Genomic DNA, 23440 nt, shown 5'->3' with positions numbered 1-23440 from the left:
CTGCCACCTTAGAGGTCTGTTTTGATGCCTGCAGTTTTATAATGTGGTTTGGAATCAGGGATAATGATAACCTCTAGTTTTGTTTTTCTTTCTCAAGATTGTTTTGGCAATGCAAGATCTTTTGTATTTGCATACAAATTTTAGAATTTATTTGTTCTAGTTCAGTAAAAAATGCCATTGTCATTTTGATAGGAATTGTATTGAATCTATAGATTGCCTTGTGTAGTATGGTCATTTTAACATTATTCTTCCAATCAAAAAACATCTGTTTGAGTCACCTGCAATTTGTGGTCTTATAATTTTCTAAATTCAGTATTAATATTTTACCACCTTGTTTAGTTAGATTTATTCCTAGGTATTTCAATCCTTTTGATATGATTGTGAATGGGATAATTTCCATAGTTTTCCTTGTTGATAGTTTTTAGTGTTTAAAAATGCAGTGGATTTCTGTATATTAATTTAGCATCTTGCAACTTTATTGAACTCATGAGGAGCTCTAGTAGTTTTCTGCTGGCATCTTCAGGATTTACTGCGTTTAATATCATGTCATCTGTAAATGGTGACAATTTTACTTCCTCCTTTCCAATTTGGATTCCTTGTATTTTTTTCTTCTCTTCTGCGGCTAGGACTTTGAAAACTATGTTGAATAAACCATGTTGAGTGATGAGAGTAGGTGTATCCTTGTCTTGTTCCTGATCTCAGCAGAGATGCTTTCAACTTTTCACTGTTGACTGTGATGTTAGCTGTGGGCTGGCTGTGTATGGCTTTTAGTGTGTTGATGTATGTTCCCTCTCCAGTTAGTCTACACTGAGCTTCCAGCCGTTTGTCAGTTATAGCTCATAGCATTTCTGTTGGTGCTGGTTCTAACTTCAGGCTTCTGCTCTACTGTGCTGTCTGTGGGTCTCTGCATTTCACGGTCTCTCTAGGCTCAGACAGTAAAGCGTCTGCCTACAACATGGGAGACCTGGGTTCGATCCCTGGGTTGGGAATAACCTCTGGAGATGGAAATGGCAACCCACTCCAGTACTCTTGCCTGGAAAATCCCATGGATGGAGGAGCCTGGTAGGCTACAGTCCATGGGGTTGCAAAGAGTCAGACACAACTGAGCAACTTCTCTTTCACTTATCAGTGTTCAAGGTAGCAGTTTGGCCGGTGACCTCAATTCTCTGATTATTCTAAGAGGAATTGATTTTTCAGTTTGTTCACGTTTTTTTCTTGTTGTGAGGATGGAATTGATGCTTTCAAGCTCTTTACATGCAGAACTAGAAATCAGAATTATTCTTTGGATTTATTTTGGTCATTGCATGCTACTTAGGTGGAAACATGAATTATTGATTTTAAGCCTTTCTTTCCTCAACTCCACATTTAAAGCTGTGAATTTCCTTCAAAGTACTAAATTAGATATATTCCAAAGATTTTGATGTTATGTTTTCATTATCAGTTGAAATATTTTCTGATTTTGTTTGTAATTTCTTTTGCCATGGATTATTAATTTTCCAATAATTGGACATTTTCCTAGATACCTTATTGTTCCTGATTTCTAATTTAATTCCAATCTGGTCAAAGGAATATACTCTTACGTTTTCAGATTTTTTTAATGTATTGAGTCTTTTTTTTTTTTTAATGTATTGAGTCTTGTGTAATGGCCCTATGTATGATCTGCCTTGGTGACTATTTTGTGCTCTTTAAAGTCTATATTGTATTCTGCAATTGTTGGGTATAGCGTTCTATAAGCCATTAGGTCAGGGTGGCTGATGCTTTATTTAGATCTGCTGAAGTCTTAGAGATTTTTAAAAATTATTCTATTATTCTCTGATAGAGAATATAATAATCTTTAGATAGGATTGAGGATATGTCTGTTTTCCTTTTTAGTTCTCTCTGGTCTGCCTCATAGGGTTTTGAACCTCAATTACTAGGAACATACACATTCACTTGATATGTTTTTCTGATACATCTTTATTATCTCGAAGTCTTTTATCTGAATGTAGTATAGCCACCTTTCAGCTTGCAGCTTTTAGCTTTCTCATAGTAGTGTTTATGTAGCCTATCTTTTTCCATTCTTTTACTCAAAGATGGTGATACAGTTCTGTCTTGTTCTGTCACCCTCTGGGACCCCTTGAACTGCCAGGCTCTTCTGTCCATGGGATTCTCCAGGCAAGAATATTGGAGCAGGTTGCCATTTCCTACTCAGGGGATCTTCCTGACCCAGGGATCGAACCTGCATTGGCAGGTGGATTCTTTACTGCTATCGCCACCTGGGAAGCCCTAGAGACTCCACAGATAGGATGCAGATGGCTGTTAATGTAGTAACTTTTAATCGGAAAGTTTAGTCCTTTAATATAACTTTTCATATGGTTGGAGTATTAATCTATTTTTGTATATTTTTCTAATTGTTCCCTTTTTTCCTCCTTTCCTGTTATTGGTTTGAATTTTAATAACATTATATTGATTCCTCAATTCCCGTTTCTAGGCAAACAGTTCTTCAAAAGTGTTTCACATTGGGCATATCTCATGTGCGTGGCATTGTCTGTCCTTTGTTCCGATCATCTTTTCAAGGCTGTTTGGAGAGTGAATGACTTTGGAAGATAGAAGCATCCTTACTCCCCGTTGTAAGTGGTTTGGTCCCCTGAGGTCAGGTTTCCTCCCCTAGAGTGCATCCACTGTGTGTTAAGGTGTCATCTAGCCGTCTTCACACTGCCTGTGGAAACTGGGGCTCAGGATGCAGGGATCAGAATGCCGATACTCTGCCTGCTGCTGTTGCTGTGATGATGAACTTTATGTCTCACCCCAGAGAGTTTTGTTGTTACCTGTGCTCTCATGATGCCATGCAGGCCGACTTGCTGACTCGCAAGTGGAGTGGATCTCGGGCCCCTCATGTCCTGACACCCTTACCCCCTCCTCTTCATCTGTGTTGTTGCCTCACAGATGGCACATCCTCGTACTTTACAGATGCCACGGTTCACAGAATTTTCAACTTAAATAGTCTTATGTCGTTTAAATAGTTAAAAAAGAAATACACATTTTACCTGTAACCATATATTTACCACTTCTTTTGTCCTTCCTGCCTTTCTTAAGATGGTAGTTACATGGTGCCACCATGACCCTTGGCCCTAAAGAACTTCTTTCAGCATTTCTTTAATGAAGGTATTTTGGCAGTGTAATCTCTAAGTTTTTGTTCTATAGAAGTGTCTTTAAAAAGCATTTTTGACATGTGTTTGGCAGCATACAGAATTCTGGCTTGCTTTTTTTTTAGCACCTTTAATGTGTCATTACATTGTCTTTTGGCCTTTCATGTGTCTGCTGAGAAGCTGGTCTTCATTTAATCATCCTTTTCCTATATGTATTTTGTCATTTTCCTCTACTGTTTTTTGTTTTGTTTTTTATTAACTTGGTGTTTTTTTCCGGGGTTGGGGGGGACCCTGTCAACTGATACCTTTTACTAATTCAGGGAGGTTTTTGCTCATCATTTCATCAGGTAATTTCCTATTCTGTTTTCTTTCCTATTCTCTATGACTCTATATTTCCCCTCAGGTCTCTGAGCCTCTGATCATTTTTCTAAAGTTTTGGGTTTTTTTTTATTTGGCCATGACACATGGGTTGCTGGATCACAGTCCCAGACCAGGGATTGAACTGGACCATCGGCAGTGAAAGCAGAGTCTTAACCACTGGACCACAGAGAAGTTCCCATTTTTCTTCATTCGTTTTCTCTTCCTTCTTCCAATTTAATTTTAGATTTGTCTTCAGTGACTCCTTGATGTCTCCTTTCTGCTGTTAAGCCCACTTAGTTAATTTTTCATTTCAGGTTCAGAATTTTCACTTGGCAGTTTAACAGTAATTATTTCCTTGCTGAATTCCAAATTTGTCCACATACTATGGACCCATCATCTTTGTAACCCTTGCACATGTTTATAATAGGTGTTTTGGAGTTCTTGTCTGCAGATAGCATCATTTTAATCATGTCTGTGCTGATTTCTGATGACTACTTTTTCATTTGTTTCTTTTTATGTCTAATGAATTTTGATTGGATAGTGAACATTATGAAGAATGCCTTGTAAAGACTCTGGGTTCTTTTATATTCTTCCCAAGAGTCCGTTCTGCTCTAAAAGGCAGTTAACTTTGGCCAGATTCAGACTTCGCACTCAGGCACCACTGTGGGGGGCTGCAGCTGAAATTCCCACCCCGTCTGCCATCCATGGGGTGTCTGGTTTGTTTTGGTTGTCTTCTCCTGGGGCTGCACAATTGAGTGGTGAGCCGCATCTTGGGGCTGACTTTGTCTCTAAATTCCAGGGCTTAGGTCCTCTGGAGAAGAAAATGGCAACTCACTCCAGTGTTCTTGCCTGGAGAATTCCATGGACAGAGAAACCTGGAGGGCTACAATCCGTGGGGTGGCAGAGTCAGACATGACTGAGCGACTAAAACGGCAACAACATCATGTCCTCTGTAGCCTCTTTACCTAGGATTTCCCTTCTAACTTTCTGATTAGTTTACGAGCCTAAACCCTGGTGTTTGCTATCTCAAGCAAGTGAATGTACTGTTCCTTGCAGCTCCCATCGGCAAAAAGCTGTAAATGTGCAAACCTCATTCATGGCACTTTGACTTTTAACAGAAGCTTCCTTCTAGCTTCTACTTGCTTTTTGTTCTTCCTGAGAGGTTTCAAATATTGGGTTTAAATAATGTTCTCTCAGATTTCATAATTAGAGAAGAGAGTTATTCTAACTTTCTGCCATCCCTCCACTTCCTTTTTATAATAATCTTCAGAACACATTGCTTCTTAGCCCTAAGTAGAACAATCCCAAGCTGAGTAATGTAGGTTTATTTTGTAAGCAGGAACTGTCATTTAGAAATGCTTCATTTGTGTCTGAAAGTCGAGAAAAATTCTTTTTTCCTTTTTAAAGAATGGGTGTATATAAATCTGGGAAGCTTTTATTTTAGAAATAAATGCTTAAAAGAATCAAATACCAATTATCACTATAAGCTTTTTTGTATATTTTGACCACTTTTTTCTATTACAATTTTAGGATGCTTTTTTGAAAATCATTCTAAATGAGAGCATTAAATCCCTATGGAGTGGCCTTCCTCATACGTTGTAAGTTGAAATTTAGTGTTTTTCTTACTTAGTGATGGTGGTGGTTTTGTTTTGCTTTATCAGTATGATGGGACAACATCATGCATTTTTAATATCAGAACTTTTCATTTTCTAGAGCATTGTTTTGTGATTCTCACACTACCCCACATTTGGTGAGTTGCTAGAAGCACTCACAGGATGTATACTAATGTCTGTGGTTTATTACCGCAAAAGGCATGAAGCGGAATCAGTGAGGGGAGAGGCGTGAACTGGAATCAGTGAGGGGAGAGGCGTGAACTGGAATCAGTGAGGGGAGAGGCCCAACAGGAGCTGGCCAGGTGGAGTCCTCCCAAGACCCAGCTTGTGACACGCAGGGCACATGCTGCCTCTCCTAGCCCCAGGCCACTGCAGCAAGTGCAGGGGTTCAGCCTTACCGGCACTTGAATCTGAGTCTAGGGTTTGCACTGGGGGCTGATGATATAGCATGCTGTGTTCATGACTGGCTGTGGTTACTGAAACTCCAGCCCCACAAAGAGCGGTAGATGTTTACCAACACTCACATCATTTGCACAAATCAATACAGGCAAGTTGGTTTAGTGCTCCCGACATACAGAAAAGCCTTGTTACAGGGAGTATTTCGAGGGCTAAATTCCTTGAAGATGACCCAAGGTCAAGTAGACAAATAGGCCCTCCTGAAGATACTGGATTTGGGGCACAAGCATTCTTTATCTTTTCATGTTCAGAAATTAAGAAATTAGTGTTCATTTGAGTTTTTATTTTACTAAGATAATGAGAGATACTGTGCTATTTATACTTCTTTTCCAGATAATTAAATTCTGTACTAACTAGCTATTACATGAATTCATATGACAAGCTGCTGCTGCTGCTAAGTTGCTTCAGTTGTGTCCGATTCTGTGCAACCCCATGGACAGCAGCAAGCTAGTAAGGCCGAATGTAAAAATTCCAATTAATACCTTGCCTTTCTCTGCCTCACTTTTCTGATTTATCTTGTTATGGAGCACATTAGTCAGTTTTGAGGCACATACTCTGAACAGTGCCTAAGGTTGTAAGGTTGGTGATAGATCCAGGAGCAGCAGTCAGTCCTGTTCCTAAGTTCTCATCACCACACTTCACTGTCGAGTATTAGGCGTTGCCACGTGTGGTCTGTGATAGTCCTTTGGTTAGACCAGAAACAGAGACCAGTTTCTTGTTGTGTTAAATCTTTATGACATGATAGTACCTTCAACTTTGTGTTTAATTAATAACTCCCTCTTGATATTTTCATTTGAAAGAATGTCATTGGATTTTGCTTTGAGTATATATAATTCAGGTGACATTATTTTCAATTATAAGCAGGTATGACATGGTCCACAGTTCAAAAGTATTTTATAATTTTATATATTTTTTACAAGGAATTTTTACAAGATGTTTTACTTTCGTGATTTTCATGTTACCGTAATGTATGTAGTTGGGAATGAAGACCAGACACAGAATAAGTCAAGATGACTTATTTGTCTTTTCATATTTATGACCTGACTAGATGCTCTAAACTTACCTTCTCTACTACATTACAAATCTCTGGGGAGCAGAAACCTACTTTACATCTTTTTGTTGCCTAAGTTCAGTTCAGTTCAGTCGCTCAGTCATGTCTGACTCTTTGCGACCCCATTAATTGCAGCACGCCATTGAGTCGGTGATGCCATCCAGCCATCTCATCCTCTGTCATCCCCTTTTCCTCCTGCCCCCAATCTCTCCCAGCATCAGAGTCTTTTCCAATGAGTCAACTCTTCACATGAGGTGGCCAAAGTACTGGAGTTTCAGCTTTAACATCATTCCTTCCGAAGAACACCCAGGACTGATCTCCTTTAGAATGGACTGGTTGGATCTCCTTGCAGTTCAGGGGACTCTCAAGAGTCTTCTTTAACACCACAGTTCAAAAGCATAACTTCTTCGGCGCTCAGCTTTCTTCACAGTCCAACTCTCACATCCATACATGACTACTGGAATAACCATAGCCTTCTAAGTTAAACACTGCTAATTCTTAAAGAAAAATTGATCTCATAGCTGATTTGTAATGGTTTTCAGCTTCTATAAAATAGAAGGATCTTCATTTTGTACTTCCCAGGTGGTGCAGTTGGTAAAGAACCCACCTGCCAGTGCAGGAGACACAAGAGATGTGGGTTTGATACCTGGGTCAGGAAGAGCCGCTGGAGAAGGAAATGTCAACACACTCTGGTATACTTGCCTGGGAAATCCCATGGACAGAGGAGCGTGGCGGGCTGCAGTCCATGGGGTCTCAGAGAGTCTGACATGACTGAGCACCTGTGCACTATGACTGTATCTTGTGCTTCATAATATCGTAAGAATATGTTTCTGCCTTTTGATAGTGTTGGACCAATCTTTTCATTTGTTCTAACAGAGTGATGGCAGTTCCTGCCACAGTTATTTATTTTACCTGCTATGATCAATTAACTGCTCTTCTGAGATCTAAATTAGGAGAAAATGAAAGCTGCATACCAATCGTTGCTGGAATCGTGGCCAGACGTAAGTAATAAATTCAGAATATTTTCATTCTGATTTCTACTTAAAGCTTGCTTTAAAATGTTTACATTCGTGGAGAATTTCAAGTAGAGTATTGGTGACGGTTTCTTTTGCATTGTAGTTTGTCCTCATATGTCGACACCTATGCTCTAGCGGTCACATTGTGTGGTGACTGCTGTCAGAACCGGACAGGATCAGCCTATCCCATTAATTCTTGGACAGAGTCTCAGATGCGAGATTGTAGACCTTAGATTCTAGATTTTAGGATAATAACAGAGTCTAATTAATGCCAGAGTCTTTCATCATTTTCTGTATACACTCTGAGATTCAGAGTTTAATCAGAAGGACATTTTTCTCTGTGTAGTGGAAGTGAGGTTTATAATAGTCCTGGTTGATGTATAATGGCTGTGGACCTGCTCTTGAAAGAGTAAGGTATGTGAAATATCTTTATCAAGGAAAAAAATCTGAGCCAGTATGTTGCCATCATGAGATACTAGACACAGTTTGCAGACATTTCAGAATAAAATTTTAAAATATAAAGATGCATGAAATAATCATTTCTGCAAGCATGTTTTCGTACTGCATGGCTTGCTTTTGTTGTATTCACTTGTTTTGTACCAGTTGGTGCAGGACTGTAATAAGTCCACTGGAATTGATCAGAACCAAGATGCAATCTAAGAAGTTTTCTTACGAGGAACTGCTTCAATTTGTCAGCAAGAAAGTATCTGAAGATGGTTGGATTTCCCTCTGGAGGGGCTGGGCTCCTACCATTCTTAGAGATGTGCCATCCTCAGGTAGGACTTATCTGCTACATTTTAAGTAGCTTTGTATGTACCACTTTTAAATCAAGGAAATTCTAGACTCTTAAGGTTAAAGGTAAGTTACTGTCTTAGGTGATCACACACACCTCGTTCAGTGTGGCTTTCTCAGATCTTGATGAGTATTTATTTGATGAACGGTTTCTGTTTCAAGCCTGGTTTTCTTTTCTCTTTGTGTTTTCTTTCTTTTTAAATATCAGTTGGTGACTACTCATATTTAGGTAATACAAGCTACCTTTAAAATTATTGTAAAGAAGTCATAATTAGTAAGATATGTAAAGTACTACGAATCAAAATATCATAACATTTAAGACCACCTGTGAATTATATTGATGCCTACTTATTTCAATTATTAACAATCTCCCCCACTTGAGTGCGTGTCTTCTAGGGACTATTATAAATCATTTCAATATTGTGCTAATCATTGAATTATGAAGAGGGAGAAAATCATGAAGAAATGCAAAATTAACAGCTTATAGAATGTGCATACTTCAGTAGTACTTCTGCTGTGAAACTGATGTTTCCATTTAAAACCTAGAAGAAATAATTCTTGAGAACCATTGTATTAACATGCCACATTCTTTTTTTAAAAATATAAATGTATTTATTTTAATTGGAAGTTAATCACTTTACAACATTGTATTGGTTTTGCCGTACATCAACATGAATCTGCCACAGGTATACATGTGTTCCCCATCCTGAACCCCCTCCCTCCTCCATCCCCATACCATCCCTCTGGGTCATCTCAGTGCACCAGCCCCAAGCATCCAGTATCATGCATCGAACCTGGACTGGCAATTCGTTTCATATATGATATTATACATATTTCAATGCCATTTTCCCAAATCATCCCACCCTCGCCCTCTCCCACAGAGTCCAAGACTATTCTATACATCTGTGTCTCTTTTGCTGTCTCGCATACAGGGTTATCATTACCATCTTTCTAAATTCCATATATATGCGTTAGTATACTGTATTGGTGTTTTTCTTTCTGGCTTACTTCACTCTGTATAATCGGCTCCAGTTTCATCCACCTCATTAGAACTGATTCAAATGTATTTTTTTAATGGCTGAGTAATACTCCATTGTGTATATGTACCAAAGCTTTCTTATCCATTCATCTGCTGATGGACATCTAGGTGGCTTTCATGTCCTGGCTATTATAAACAGTGCTGCAATGAACATTGAGGTACACGTGTCTCTTTCAGTTCTGGTTTCCTTGGTGTGTATGCCCAGCAGTGGGATTGCTGGGTCATAAGGCAGTCCTATTTGCAGTTTTTAAGGAATCTCCACACTGTTCTCCATAGTGGCTGTACTAGTTTGCATTCCCACCAACAATGTAAGAGGGTTCCCTTTTCTCCACAACCTCTCCAACACTTATTGCTTGTAGACTTTTGGATAGCAGCCATTCTGACTGGCATGAGATGGTACGTCATTGTGGTCTTGATTTGCATTTCTCTGATAATAAGTGATGTTGAGCATCTTTTCATGTGTTTGTTAGCCATCTGTATGTCTTCTTTGGAGAAATGTCTATTTAGATCTTTGGCCCATTTTTTGATTGGGTCGTTTATTTTTCTGGAATTGAGCTGCAGGAGTTGCTTGTATATTTTTGAGATTAGTTGTTTGTCAGTTGCTTCATTTGCTATTATTTTCTCCCATTCTGAAGGCTGTCTTTTCACCTTATAGGTTCCTTTGTTGTGCAGAAGCTTTTAATTTTAATTAGGCCCCATTTTTTTATTTTTGCTTTTATTTCCAGTATTTTGGGAGGTGGGTCATAGAGGATCCTGCTGTGATGTATGTCGGAGAGTGTTTTGCCTATGTTCTCCTCTAGGAGTTTTATAGTTTCTGGTCTTACGTTTAGATCTTTAATCCATTTTGAGTTTATTTTTGTGAACGGTGTTAGAAAGTGTTCTAGTTTCATTCTTTTACAAGTGGTTAACCAGTTTTCCTAGCACCACTTGTTAAAGAGATTGTCTTTAATCCATTGTATATTCTTGCCTCCTCTGTCGAAGATAAGGTGTCCATAGGTGTGTGGATTTATCTCTGGGCTTTCTATATTGTTCCATTGATCTATATTTCTGTCTTTGTGCCAGTGCCATCCTGTCTTGATGACTGTGGCTTTGTAGTAGAGCCTGAAGTCAGGCAGGTTGACTCTTTCAGTTCCATTCTTCTTTCTCAAGATTGCTTTGGCTATTTGAGGCTTTTTCTATTTCCATACAAATTGTAAAATTATTTGTTCTAGCTCTGTGAAAAATACCGCTGGTAGCTTGATAGGGATTGCATTGAATCTATAAATTGCTTTGGGTAGTATACTCATTTTCATTATATTGATTCTTCCGATCTATGAACATGGTATATTTCTCCATCTATTAGTGTCCTCTTTGATTTCTTTCACCAGCGTTTTCTAGTTTTCTATATATAGGTCTTTAGTTTCTTTAGGTAAATATATTCCTAAGTATTTTATTCTTTTTGTTGCAATGGTGAATGGAATTGTTTCCTTAATTTCACTTTCTATTTTCTCACTATTAGTGTATAGGAATGCAAGAGATTTCTGTGTGTTGATTTTATATCCTGCAACTTTACTGTATTCATTAATTAGCTCTAGTAATTTTCTGGTGGAGTCTTTAGGGTTTTCTATGTAGAGGATCATGTCATCTGCAAACCGTGAGAGTTTTACGTCTTCTTTTCCAATTTGGGATCCCTTTTATTTCTTTTTCTGCTCTGATTGCTGTGGGCAAAACTTCCAGAACTATGTTGAATACTAGTGATGAAAGTGGGCACCCTTGTCTTGTTCCTGACTTTAGGGGAAATGCTTTCAATTTTTCACCATTGAGGATAATGTTTACTGTGGGTTTGTCATATATAGCTTTTATTATGTTGAGGTGGGTTCCTTCTATTCCCGCTTTCTGGAGAGTTTTTTTAATCATAAATGGATGTTGAATTTTCTCAAAGGCTTTCTCTGCATCTATTGAGATAATCATATGGTTTTTATTTTTCAACATGTTAATGTAGTGCAGTACATTGATTGATTTCTGGATATTGAAGAATCCTTGCATCCCTGGGATAAAGCCCACTTGGTCATGGTGTATGATCTTTTTAATGTGTTGTTGGATTCTGATTGCTAGAATTTTGTTAAGGATTTTTGCATCTGTGTCCATCAGTGATATTGGCCTGTAGTTTTCTTTTTTTGTAGCATCTTTGTCAGGTTTTGGTGTTAGGGTGATGGTGGCCTCATAGAATGAGTTTGGAAGTTTCCCTTCCTCTGCAATTTTCTGGAAGAGTTTGAGTAGGATACGTGTTAGCTCTTCTCTAAATTTTTGGTAGAATTCAGCTGTGAAGCCATCTGGACCCGGGCTTTTGTTTGCTGGAAGATTTCTGATTACAGTTTCAATTTCCATGCTTGTGATGGGTCTATTAAGATTTTCTATTTCTTCCTGGTTCAGTTTTGGAAAGTGGTACTTTTCTAAGAATTTGTCCATTTCTTCTATGTTGTCCGTTTTATTGGCATATAATTACTGATAGTAGTCTCTTATGATCCTTTGTATTTGTGTGTTGTCTGTTGTGATCTCTCCATTTTCATTTCTAATTTTATTGATTTGATTTTTCTCCCTTTGTTTCCTGATGAGTCTGGCTAATGATTTGTTAATTTTATTTATCCTTTCAAAGAACCAGCTTTTGGCTTTGTTGATTTATGCTAAGGTCTCTTTTGTTTATTTTGCATTTATTTCTGCCCTAATTGTTAAGATTTATTTCCTTCTACTAACCCTGGGGTTCTCATTTCTTCCTTTTCTAGTTGCTTTAGGTGTAGAGTTAGGTTATTTATTTGACTTTTTTCTTGTTTCTTGAGGTATGCCTGTATTGCTACGAACTTTCCCCTTAGCACTGCTTTTACAGTGTCCCACAGGTTTGCGGTTGTTGTATTTTCATTCATTTCTATGCATATTTTGATTTCTTTTTTGATTTCTTCTGTGATTTGTTGGTTATTCAGCAGTGTGTTGTTCAGCCTCCATATGTTGGAATTTTTAATAGTTTTTCTCCTGTAATTGAGATCTAATCTTGCTGCATTATGGTCAGAAAAGATAGTTGGAATGATTTCAGTTTTTTTGAATTTACCAAGCCTAGATTTATGGCCCAGGATGTGATCTATCCTGGAGAAGGTTCCGTGTGCACTTGAGAAAAAGGTGAAATTCATTGTTTTGGGGTGAAATGTCCTATAGATATCAGTTAGGTCTAACTGGTCTAATATATCATTTAAAGTTTGTGTTTCCCTGTTAATTTTCTGTTTAGTTGATCTATCCATAGGTGAGAGTGGGGTATTAAGGTCTCCCACTATTATCGTGTTATTGTTAATTTCCCCTTTCATACTTGCTAGCATTTGTCTTACAGATTGTGGTGCTTCTATGTTGGGTGCATATATATTTATAATTGTTATATCTTCTTCTTGGATTGATCCTTTGATCATAATGTAGTGTCCTTCTTTGTCTCTTTTCATAGCCTTTGTTTTAAAGTCTATTTTATCTGATATGAGTATAGCTACTCCTGCTTTCTTTTGGTCTCTATTTGCATGGAAAATCTTTTTCCAGCCCTTCATTTTCAGTCTGTATGTGTCCCCTGTTTCAGGTGGGTCTCTTGTAAACAACATATATATGGGTCGTGTTTTTGTATCCATTCAGCCAGTCTTTGTCTTTTGGTTGGGGCATTCAACCTGTTTACATTTAAGGTAATTATTGATAAGTATGATCCTGTTGCCATTTACTTTATTGTTTTGGGTTTGAGTTTATACACCCTTTCTGTGTTTCCTGTCTAGAGAAGATCCTTTAGCATTTGTTGGAGAGCTGGGTTGGTGGTGCTGAATTCTCTCAGCTTTTGCTTGTCTGTAAAGCTTTTGATTTCTCCTTCGTATTTGAATGAGATCCTTGCTGGGTACAGTAATCCGGGCTGTAGGTTATTTTCTTTCATCACTTTAAGTATGTCTTGCCATTCCCTCCTGGCCTGAAGAGTTTCTATCAAAAGATCAGCTGTAATCTTTATGGGAATCCCCTTGTGTGTTATTTGTTGTTTTCCCCTTGCTGCTTCTAATATTTGTTCTTTATGTCTGATCTTTGTGAATTTTATTAATATGTGTCTTGGGGTGTTTTGCCTTGGGTTTATCCTGTTTGCGACTCTCTGGGTTTCTTGGACTTGGGTGATTATTTCCTTCCCTATTTTAGGGAAGTTTTCAACTATTATCTCCTCAAGTATTTTCTCATGGTCTTTCTTTTTGTCTTCTTCTTCTGGGACTCCTATGATTCAAATGTTGGGGCATTTAACACTGTCCTGGAGGTCTCTGAGATTGTCCTCATTTCTTTTAATTTGTTTTTCTTTTTTCCTCTCTGATTCATTTATTTCTACCATTCTATCTTCTACTTCACTAATCCTATCTTCTGCCTCCATTATTCTACTATTTGTTACCTCCAGAGTTTTGATGTCATTTATTGCATTATTCATTATATATTGACTCTTTTTTATTTCTACTAGGTCCTTGTTAAACCTTTCTTGCATCTTCTCAATCCTTGTCTCCAGGCTATTTATCTGTGATTCCATTTCGATTTCAAGATTTTAGATCATTTTCACTATCATTATTTGGAATTCTTTATCAGGTAGATTCCCTATCTCTTCCTCTTTTATTTGGTTTGATGGGCATTTATCCTGTTCCTTTACCTGCTGGGTATTCCTCTCTCTCTTCATCTTGTTTATATTGCTGAGTTTGGGGTGTACTTTTTGTATTCTGGCAGTTTGTGGAGTTCTTTTTATTGTGGAGTTTCCTCGCTGTGGGTGGGGTTGTATCAAGGGCTTGTCAAGGTTTCTTGGTTAGGGAAGCTTGTGTCAGTGTTCTGGTGGGTGCAGCTGGATTTCTTCTCTCTGGAGTGCAGTGAAGTGTCCAGTAATGAATTATGAGATGTCAGTGGTTTTGGAGTAACTTTGGGCAGCCTGTATATTGGAGCTCAGGGCTGTAATCCTGTGTTGCTGGAGAATTTTCATGGTATGTCTTGCTCTGGAACTTGTTGGTCTTGGGTAGTGCTTGGTTTCAGTGTAGGTATGGAGGCGTTTGATGAGCTCCTATCAATTAATGTTCCCTGGAATCAGGAGTTCTCTGGTGTTCTCAGGGTTTGGACTTAAGCCTCCTGCTTCTGGTTTTCTGTCTTATTTTTACAGTAGTGTCAAGACTTCTCCTATACAGCACCATTGATAAAACATCTAGTTTAAAGATGAAAAGTTTCTCCCCAATGAGAGACACCCAGAGAAGTTTGCAGAGTTACATGGAGAAGAGAAGAGGGAGGAGGGAGTTAGAGGTGACTTGAATGAGATGAGGTGGAATCAATAGAGGAGAGAGCAAGCTAGCCAGTAATCACTTCTTTATGTGCACTCCACAACTGGACTTCTCAGAGATGTTCATGGAGTTTTACAGTGAAGAGAAGAGGAAGGAAGGAGACAAGGTGGCCAGGAGGATAGAAGAGGGGAATCAAAAGGAGAGAGACAGATCCAGCCAGTAATCAGTTCCCTAAGTGTTCTCCACCGTCTGGGACACACAGAAATTCACAGAGTTGGGTAGAGAAGAGAGGGGGTAGTGAGGAGACACAGGCGACCTGGTGGAGAAAAAGGAGACTCCAAAGGGGGAGAGAGCAGTCAAGCCAATAATCTCACTCCCAAGTAATAATGGGTACTGAAGATTGGGTTCTTAAAGGTACAAAATTGATAATACCAAAAAGCAAAGATTAAAAATCTAGAGTAGAGTTTGGAATTTCAAAAATACAATATTAAAGAAGAGAAAAAGAAAGAAAAAAAAAAACAGTCACAAAAATTATTTTAAAATATATATATTTGAAATTTGCTTTTAAAAAATAGGGTCTTTTTTGCAAAGTAATAGTAGGTTATAAAAGTGTAAATTAAAGGAGTAATAGAGGACTTAAAATTTTAAAAAATTTTAAAAAAGAATGATCATAAAAATAGTAAAAATATATCTAGGACTTTCTCTGGTGTTGTGGGTATTGTGGGGTCAGTTCATTTTTTGATAGTTCCTTGGTCTGGCTTATATTTCTCAAGATCTATAGGCCCCTTCCTATGTAGTCAGTACTAATGACAGGGTTTTAATCTCTTGCACCTGTCACTTCCAAGGTGGTTCCCTCTGTTTTAGCTTCTTCTGGTTGCTGGTCTCTTCAGTGTCTGATTTCCGCCTTGACACAAATGGGGCGGTGGTGCACACTTTTTTTAGGCTCACTTGTTCAGTCCGCTGGGGGGAGGGAGGGACGCTGCAAACAAACAACACTGGCGTGTGCTCACAGTCCCTCCCCCACACTGGGCCTAACCCTGCTCACAGCGCATGTACCCTCCCTGCCCACACTGCTCAGGCTCTAGGTTGCTCCTCCAGGAACCTACCGAGGCCGGCCCTGCGTTGCATCCACCTCCCAGGTCTAAGCAGCTCAGGTTCAGGCATTCTGGTAGTCCTCAGAGGTGCAGACTCGGTTGGGCCTGCATTTTGTGCCCTTCCCAAGTCCGAGCAGCTCAGGTGATGGTGTTTGGCAAGCGCAGTCGCTGAGACTTATCGCCTCCCCTGTCCCTGCTGCTCGGTTTTCTGGGTGTACAACCGGCACACCTTCTCAGGCAGATGTTGACTGTCCAAAACCCCAAGAAGTCTTAGTTAGGAAAGAAGCCTGCTAACAGTTTTGTAGATAATGTCTCTCTGGGACTGTGATTGCCCCCTTCCGGCTCTGGCTGCCTGTCAACCAGCAGGAGATGGTCTGCAGCCAGCTATCTCTGTTCAGTCCTTTGTTCTGTGCGCTGGCCTGCTGGTATCTTAGGTTAGGGCTGGCTTTTCACGTGGCAGTTATCCCACAGTCTGGTTTGCTAGCCAAAGTTAGTTCACTCAGATTGCACTTGCGGCATTCAGAACAAATCCTTACTCTAAGCAATGCAGCCTGTGCCTCCCTGCCCAGCCCCTGCTTGCTAGTGGTTGGTGCAGGCGTCTGCGCTGCTTCTCTGCTGGAGGAGTTACCGTTGGGCTCGTAACCTGTGGGTTTTAATTATTTATTTTTCCTTTCTGTTATGTTGCCCTGTGTGCTTCCAAGGCTCACCACAGACTCGGCAGTGAGAGTGTTTCCTGGTGTTTGGAAACTTCTCTCTTTTTAAGACTCCGTTCCCAGGACGGAGCTCCATCCCTACCTCTTTTCTCTCTTTTTTTGTCTTTTATATTTTTTCCTACCTCCTTTTGAAGACAATGGGCTGCTTTTCTGGGTGCCTGATGTCCTCTGCCGGCATTGAGAAGTTGTTTTGTGGAATTTACTCAGCTTTTAAATGTTCCTTTGATGAATTTGTGGGGCAAAAAGTGGTCTCCCCATCCTATTTCTCCACCATCTTAGGACCGCCTCTCATTCCACATTCTTTCTCCCTTTGATTTAATCCTTTGCTTGGACTCCTGTTCACAGTCCTGTATCATTCCCTTTCCATTAGTATTTTTCTTCAACTTTTGTGTTCATCTATGCTTTTTAGAAACACCATGGATTCCTAGACTAATACTTTTTCATTTTAGTTTTGATGTTTTATACAGAAAAAGTAGTAAGGATATAAATTACCAAGTGCACTAATAAACACCTGTGACATCACCACCTCTGTATATGAATTAGAACACTGCAGTTTTTAAAATCATGAAACCACATATGTCCACCTCCACTGTCACATCCTTAGTAGTAACTTCTTACCTGAATTTTTATCATTTGTTTGATTTTAAAAGGTAGTTTTACTACATATGTATTATTGCTTAACAATGGTATACAGTTTTGCCTATTTCTGAGATATAAAATTTATTTTACTTGGAAATACTCCTTTTGTTTTATATGTGCAACTGTTTTGTTTTCAGTCTTGTTTATACATGAATAAACAAGTATAGAAGGGAGAACCACTAGGCCATTCAGGTATGACCTAGATCAAATCCCTTATGATTATATAGTGGAAGTTAGAAATAGATTTAAGGGACTAGATCTGATAGAGTGTCTAATGAACTACAGACGGAGGTTTGTGACATCGTACAGGAGACAGGGATCAAGACCATCCCCATGGAAAAGAAATGCAAAAAAGCAAAATGGCTGTCTGGGGAGGCCTTACGAATAGCTGTGAATAAAAGTGAAGTGAAATGCAAAGGAGAAGAGGAAAGATATAAGCATCTGAATGCAGAGGTCCAAAGAATAGCAAGGAGAGATAAGAAAGCCTTCCTCAGCAATCAAGGCAAAGAAATAGAGGAAAACAACAGAATGGGGAAGACTAGAGATCTCTTCAAGAAAATTAGAGATACCAAGGGAACATTTCATGCAAAGATGGGCTCGATAAAGGACAGAAATGATATGGACCTAAGAGAAGCAGAAGATATTAAGAAGAGGTGGCAAGAATACACAGAAGAACTGTACAAAAGATATCTTCATGACCAAGATAATCACGATGATGTGATCACTCACCTAGAGCCAAACATCCTGGTATGTGAAGTCAAGTGGTCTTTAGAAAGCATCACTACAAATAAGCGGAGGTGGTGGAATTCCAGTTGAGCTATTTCAAATCTTGAAAGATGATGCTGTGAAAGTGCTGCACTCAATATGCCAGCAAATGTGGAAAATTCAGCAGTGGCCACAGGACTGGAAAAGGTCAGTTTTCATTCCAATCCCAAAGAAAGGCAATGCCAAAGAATGCTCCAACTACTGCACAATTGCACTCATCTCACACGCTAGTAAATTAATGCTCAAAATTCTCCAAGTCAGGCTTCAGCAAAACGTGAACCGTGAACTTCTAGATGTTCAAGCTGGTTTTAGAAAAGGCAGAGGAACCACAGATCAAATTGCCAACATCCGCTGGATCATTGAAAATGCAAGAGAGTACCAGAAAAACATCTGTTTCTGCTTTATTGACTATGCCAAAGCCTTTGACTGTGTGGATCACAATAAACTGTGGAAAACTCTGAGAGACATGGGAATACCAGACCACCTGACCTGCCTCTTGAGAAACCTATATGCAGGTCAGGAAGCAACAGTTAGAACTGGATATGGAACAACAGACTGGTTCCAAATAGGAAAAGGAGTATGTCAATGCTGTATATTGTCACCCTGGTTATTTAACTTCTATGCAGAGTACATCATGAGAAACGCTGGGCTGGAAGAAGCACAGCTGGAATCAAGATTGCTGGGAGAAATATCAATAACCTCAGATATGCAGATGACACCACCCTTATGGCAGAAAGTGAAGAGGAACTCAAAAGCTTCTTGATGAAAGTGAAAGAGGAGAGTGAAAAAGTTGGCTTAAAGCTCAACTTTCAGAAAACGAAGATCATGGCATCTGGTTCCATCACTTCATGGGAAATAGATGGGGAAACAGTGGAAACAGTGTTAGACTTTATTTTGGGGGGCTCCAAAATCACTGTAGATGGTGATTGCAGCCATGAAATTTAAAGACGCTTACTCCTTGGGAAAAAAGTTATGACCAACCTAAACAGCATATTCAAAAGCAGAGACATTACTTTTCCAACAAAGGTCCATCTAGTCAAGGCTATGGTTTTTCCAGCGGTCATGTATGGATGTGAGAGTTGGACTGTGAAGAAGGCTGAGCGCTGAAGAATTGATGCTTTTGAACTGTGGTATTGGAGAAGACTCTTGAGAGTCCCTTGGACTGCAAGGAGATCCATTCTGAAGGAGATCAGTCTTGGAATTTCTTTGGAAGGACTGATGCTAAAGCTGAGACTCCAGTACTTTGGCCACCTCATGCGAAGAGTTGACTCATTGGAAAAGACTCTGATGCTGGGAGGGATTGGGGGCAGGAGGAAAAGGGGACGACAAAGGATGAGATGGCTGGATGGCATCACCAACTCGATCGATGTGAGTCTGAGTGAACTCTTGGAGTTGGTGATGGACAGGGAGGCCTGGCATGCTGCGATTCATGGGGTCGAAAAGAGTCGGACACGACTGATCAACTGGACTGAACTGAATTTAGGCATAGTGTGTGACAGTTCATGAAATACTTGTTTTTCTATTTTTGGAGTTTTACATCAGTGTTCATGAGATGTGACTCTCTCCTTTCCTCTCGTGTTCTTATTGGGTTTTGAGATCAAACTCCTACTTTTTACTGATGCATAGTTTTGTTTACAAGACCCCTAGAATATTACTGAGAATTTTTTACTATTTTTACAAATTTCACCTAGTATTTGTCTAAGTAGAAAGCAAGGTGTGTCAATACTAGAATTCTCTTCTCCTTTAACATATAATATTCTTCAAATATTTTCCGTAAAGTCCACATTTCATTTCTAAATGTGTTCATTCTATTCTGTTTTTGTAGCAATATACTAGTATAACTATAAAGTCTTAAAGAAGTGGTTGTGTGCAAAATCTGGCTTATAAGAACCAACATTTATGATCAACTTTACCTCAGGGGCATTGTCTGGTTCTGTAAGTTTATTGTATTGTTGTTATATTCCAAAATAGTGATAATTGTCTTACTAAAACAGAACAAAATATTATGTAGCATTTCATGTCTATTGAGATAGAACAGCTTTAGGGTAGTGCATCCTCAAAGTGCTAAGTATTTACTACCGATTTTGAAGATACATTATCAGTACTATCCATTAAATATTTTAAAATACATTTTATATCTCTTTATTATATTACAAATATATCTTTCTGAAACTTTGGAACTTGTTAGATCTCTAGTTATGATAATGAGTTTAGATGTACTTTATTACACAAAGTATTTGGCAATTTGGTCATTAAATACCAGTAGATCTTGTTAGTTGATATCCCTGATGCTGGGAGGGACTGGGGGTAAGAGAAGGGGACGACAGAGGATGAGATGGCTGGATGGCATTGCCGACTCCATCAACTCAAACTCCATGGACATGAGTTTGAGTGAACTCTGGGAGTTGGTGATGGACAGGGAGGCCTGGCGTGCTGTGATTCGTGGGGTTGAAAGAGTCGGACACGACTGAGCGACTGAACTGAAGTACCTAGTGACCGTTTTTGGGTAGTAGGGAGTTCACCTTTGGCCACTCCTCCACATAATGAAAACTCATGTAGTGGGCCTTTATGCAGATTCTTATCACCATGATCTTGGACACAGAGAGCTTTCTTATCCCCACACACTTAGAGAATGAATTTTTGATGACACAGTGATGTGCTGACATATTGGAACCAGATAGAGACAGTGAAGGAGCACAGTACAGTCATGGAGACTGGCAGAAAAATACTGGAGTCACTGTCAGAAAACCTAGGCACAATCTCAGAGATTGTGTTCAAAATTGAGACATGAAGATTCTCGGGTCCGGTATATGTCAAATTAACCCTAGGGGGGTATAAATATATTAAGGCAAAAGAGCCATTCTTTGTAGCAATTTAAGAGGTTAGAATACGAGCAAAATCTTTATGATTCATTATTTCTATTTGTGAGGTGATTAAAAGTAACTTACAAATTTTATTTATATCTTAATCCACCATGAATGATGAAAAACAAGTACCACTTATGTTTATCCATAACAATTGTAGAACCAATTCTGTACTTAGTGCTTTATGTAAAAAAAAAAAAAAAAAAAGTTGGATGGCTGTAGGGTGTTGTCCCAGCTTTCCAGTAATGAAAGAATGTTGTTTTACTATTTCTTACCTAACACAGAAAAAATATTTTTAAAATCTTTAGTAATTTAAAAAATATTACTGCCTTTTAACTGTTAAACAAATAAAAATGTGTCTGCAACAGGAAAAGCACATCAGTGGGATAATGTCCAGGCTTTCTGTTAGAAAACTGAACAGCCTAAACCTGTTATTCTGCAGAGTGTCAGGCTCATCCCGCATTGTTGCTGCCTTTGATACTCCCATCAGCACCCCCTATCCAGGGGTTCTGCACCTGCAGATTGAACCAATTCGATTCTTGGCTGTTGAATCCACAGATGTGGAACCACAGACACAGAGGACCAACTGTGCTATGACATTTTATATAAGGGGCAGATACTTGGCAGGTTTCAGTATCTGCAGCCAATGCACCTCAGATACTAAAGAACAACTATATGTGTTAGATTGTGGAGAAACGATCATTGATTTTATCTTACCTGAGATCTTTGAAACTGGTTTCAAGAACTTAAATCTCCTTACATTGATGGGTGAAATAAAAGTGAATGACTTTAAAGGTTATTTTATGAGCATATTGAGCAAATGTAAGTTGGGAAACAGAAAATAGAGACTAGGTTTTACTTTGCATGACTGTTATATCAAATATAAGACATTCTTAGGGGAATTTGTTCTTTCAGAAAACCTTTTTTGCTTAATTAAGGCATTATGGAAATAACTGTTAAACTGATTAATCTGACATTTTTAGCTACTTTAATTGGAGGCTAATTACTTTATTGTAGTAGGTTTTGCCATACATTGACATGAATCAGCCACGGGTATATATGTATTCCCCATCCTGAACCCCCCTCCCAATACCATCCCTCAGGGTCGTCCCAGTGCACTGGCCCTGAGAACCCTGTCTCATGCATCAAACCTAGGCTGGTGATCTATTTCACATATGGTAATATACATGTGTCAGTGCTATTCTCTCAGATCATCCCACCCTCGCCTTCTCCCACAGAGTCCAAAAGTCTGTTCTTTACATCTGTGTCTCTTTTGCTGTCTCACATATAGGGTTATCACTACCATCTTTCTAAATTCCATATATATGCATTAATATACAGTATTGGTGTTTTTCTGACTTACTTTGCTCTGTATAATAGGCTCCAGTTTCATCCACCTCATGAGAACTGATTCAAATGCATTCTTTTTAATAGCTGAGTAATATTCCATTGTGTATATGTACCACAACTTTCTTATCCATTCCTCTGCCGATGGACATCTAGGTTGCTTCCATGTCCTGGCTGTTGTAAACAGTGCTGCGATGAACATTGAGGTACACGTGTCTCTTTCAATTCTGGTTTCCGTGGTGTGTATGCCCAGCAGTGGGATTGCTGGGTCATACAGCAGTTCTATTTCCAGTTTCTTAAGGAATCTCCACACTGTTCTCCATAGTGGCTGTACTATTTTGCATTCCCACCAACAGTTTAAGAGGGTTCCCTTTTCTCTGCACCCTCTCCAGCATTTGTTTGTAGACTTTTTGATAGCAGCCAGTCTGACCAGCATGAGATGGCACCTCATTGTGGTTTTGATTTGCATGAAATGTTTTTAAAAATTATTTGTGAACTACATTTGATAAATATGATAAAACCCATAAAGAAAATATATATGGCACTAAAAGTTCAAAAGTCCATTTTCTTTAATTTTTTAACAATTTTTAAAACATTTGGAAAATTTTAAATGCTAATTACTAGGTACTTTGATTTCTGCTTTAAAATATAATACTATACCTTCATCTGTAGTAAAGGAATAATGGAACACAAAGGAGCATCAGAAATTGTGAATACTGGTTTTGCAGTCAGAGGTCTGGTTGGAATGCTGACTGCCAACTAGTGTGGTGTGACCTCAGGAATATAGGAGGACTGTTCTCTTACTCCTGAACTTTAGGAGAAATGTATAAGACTTTATCTGTCCTCTTCAATAGGAGCTTCTCCTTAAATATCTCTGGTTTCACTTTTTCAGTTTAGTTCTGATTTTATTACTATCTTTATTAAGTAATACGCTAATTAGAGTATAAAATACTTTGGGAAAAATTTAATCAATTTTATTTTTTGTTAGTTTGAAGCTGTTGTAACTTTGCCATTTGATGTGGTAAAAACATAAGAGCAGATACAACTTTGGATATATGAAAGCCTGAAAAGTAAGTTTAATTAATTGAAAATGTGTCTAAGATGCCATGAAAAATATTTTCTTTCTAGATAGTTAGGAATAGCTAAGATAGGGAAGACAAGATTCCCCCTGCCTCTTGGTTGCCTTCCTCTCTATTTAACTCAAACTAATGTACTGCTAGAATGGAGTACCCAGAAAAACCTCTAAACCTAAGCAAAAACTTTAAGAAAATTTAAAGACTATAT

General features: G+C 38.8%; 1 protein-coding gene across 1 annotated transcript in view; it reads left to right on the top strand.

The window, feature by feature from the left end:
* The window catches only part of LOC138439222 (phosphatidylcholine translocator ABCB4-like), a 134311-nt gene that overhangs the window by 104053 nt on the left and 6818 nt on the right, over positions 1–23440 (top strand). The window contains exons 13-14 of the mRNA XM_070292380.1: positions 7485–7609; positions 8228–8400. The gene's annotated coding sequence lies outside the window, so the exon portion shown is untranslated. The remainder of the gene's footprint in view (positions 1–7484; positions 7610–8227; positions 8401–23440) is intronic.

The sequence above is a fragment of the Ovis canadensis genome, chromosome 4 (genome assembly GCF_042477335.2).
Source record: "Ovis canadensis isolate MfBH-ARS-UI-01 breed Bighorn chromosome 4, ARS-UI_OviCan_v2, whole genome shotgun sequence".
Lineage (NCBI taxonomy): Eukaryota > Metazoa > Chordata > Mammalia > Artiodactyla > Bovidae > Ovis > Ovis canadensis.
The sequence above is the reverse complement of the archived record's forward strand: the minus strand, read 5'-3'. Positions and strand labels throughout refer to the sequence as shown.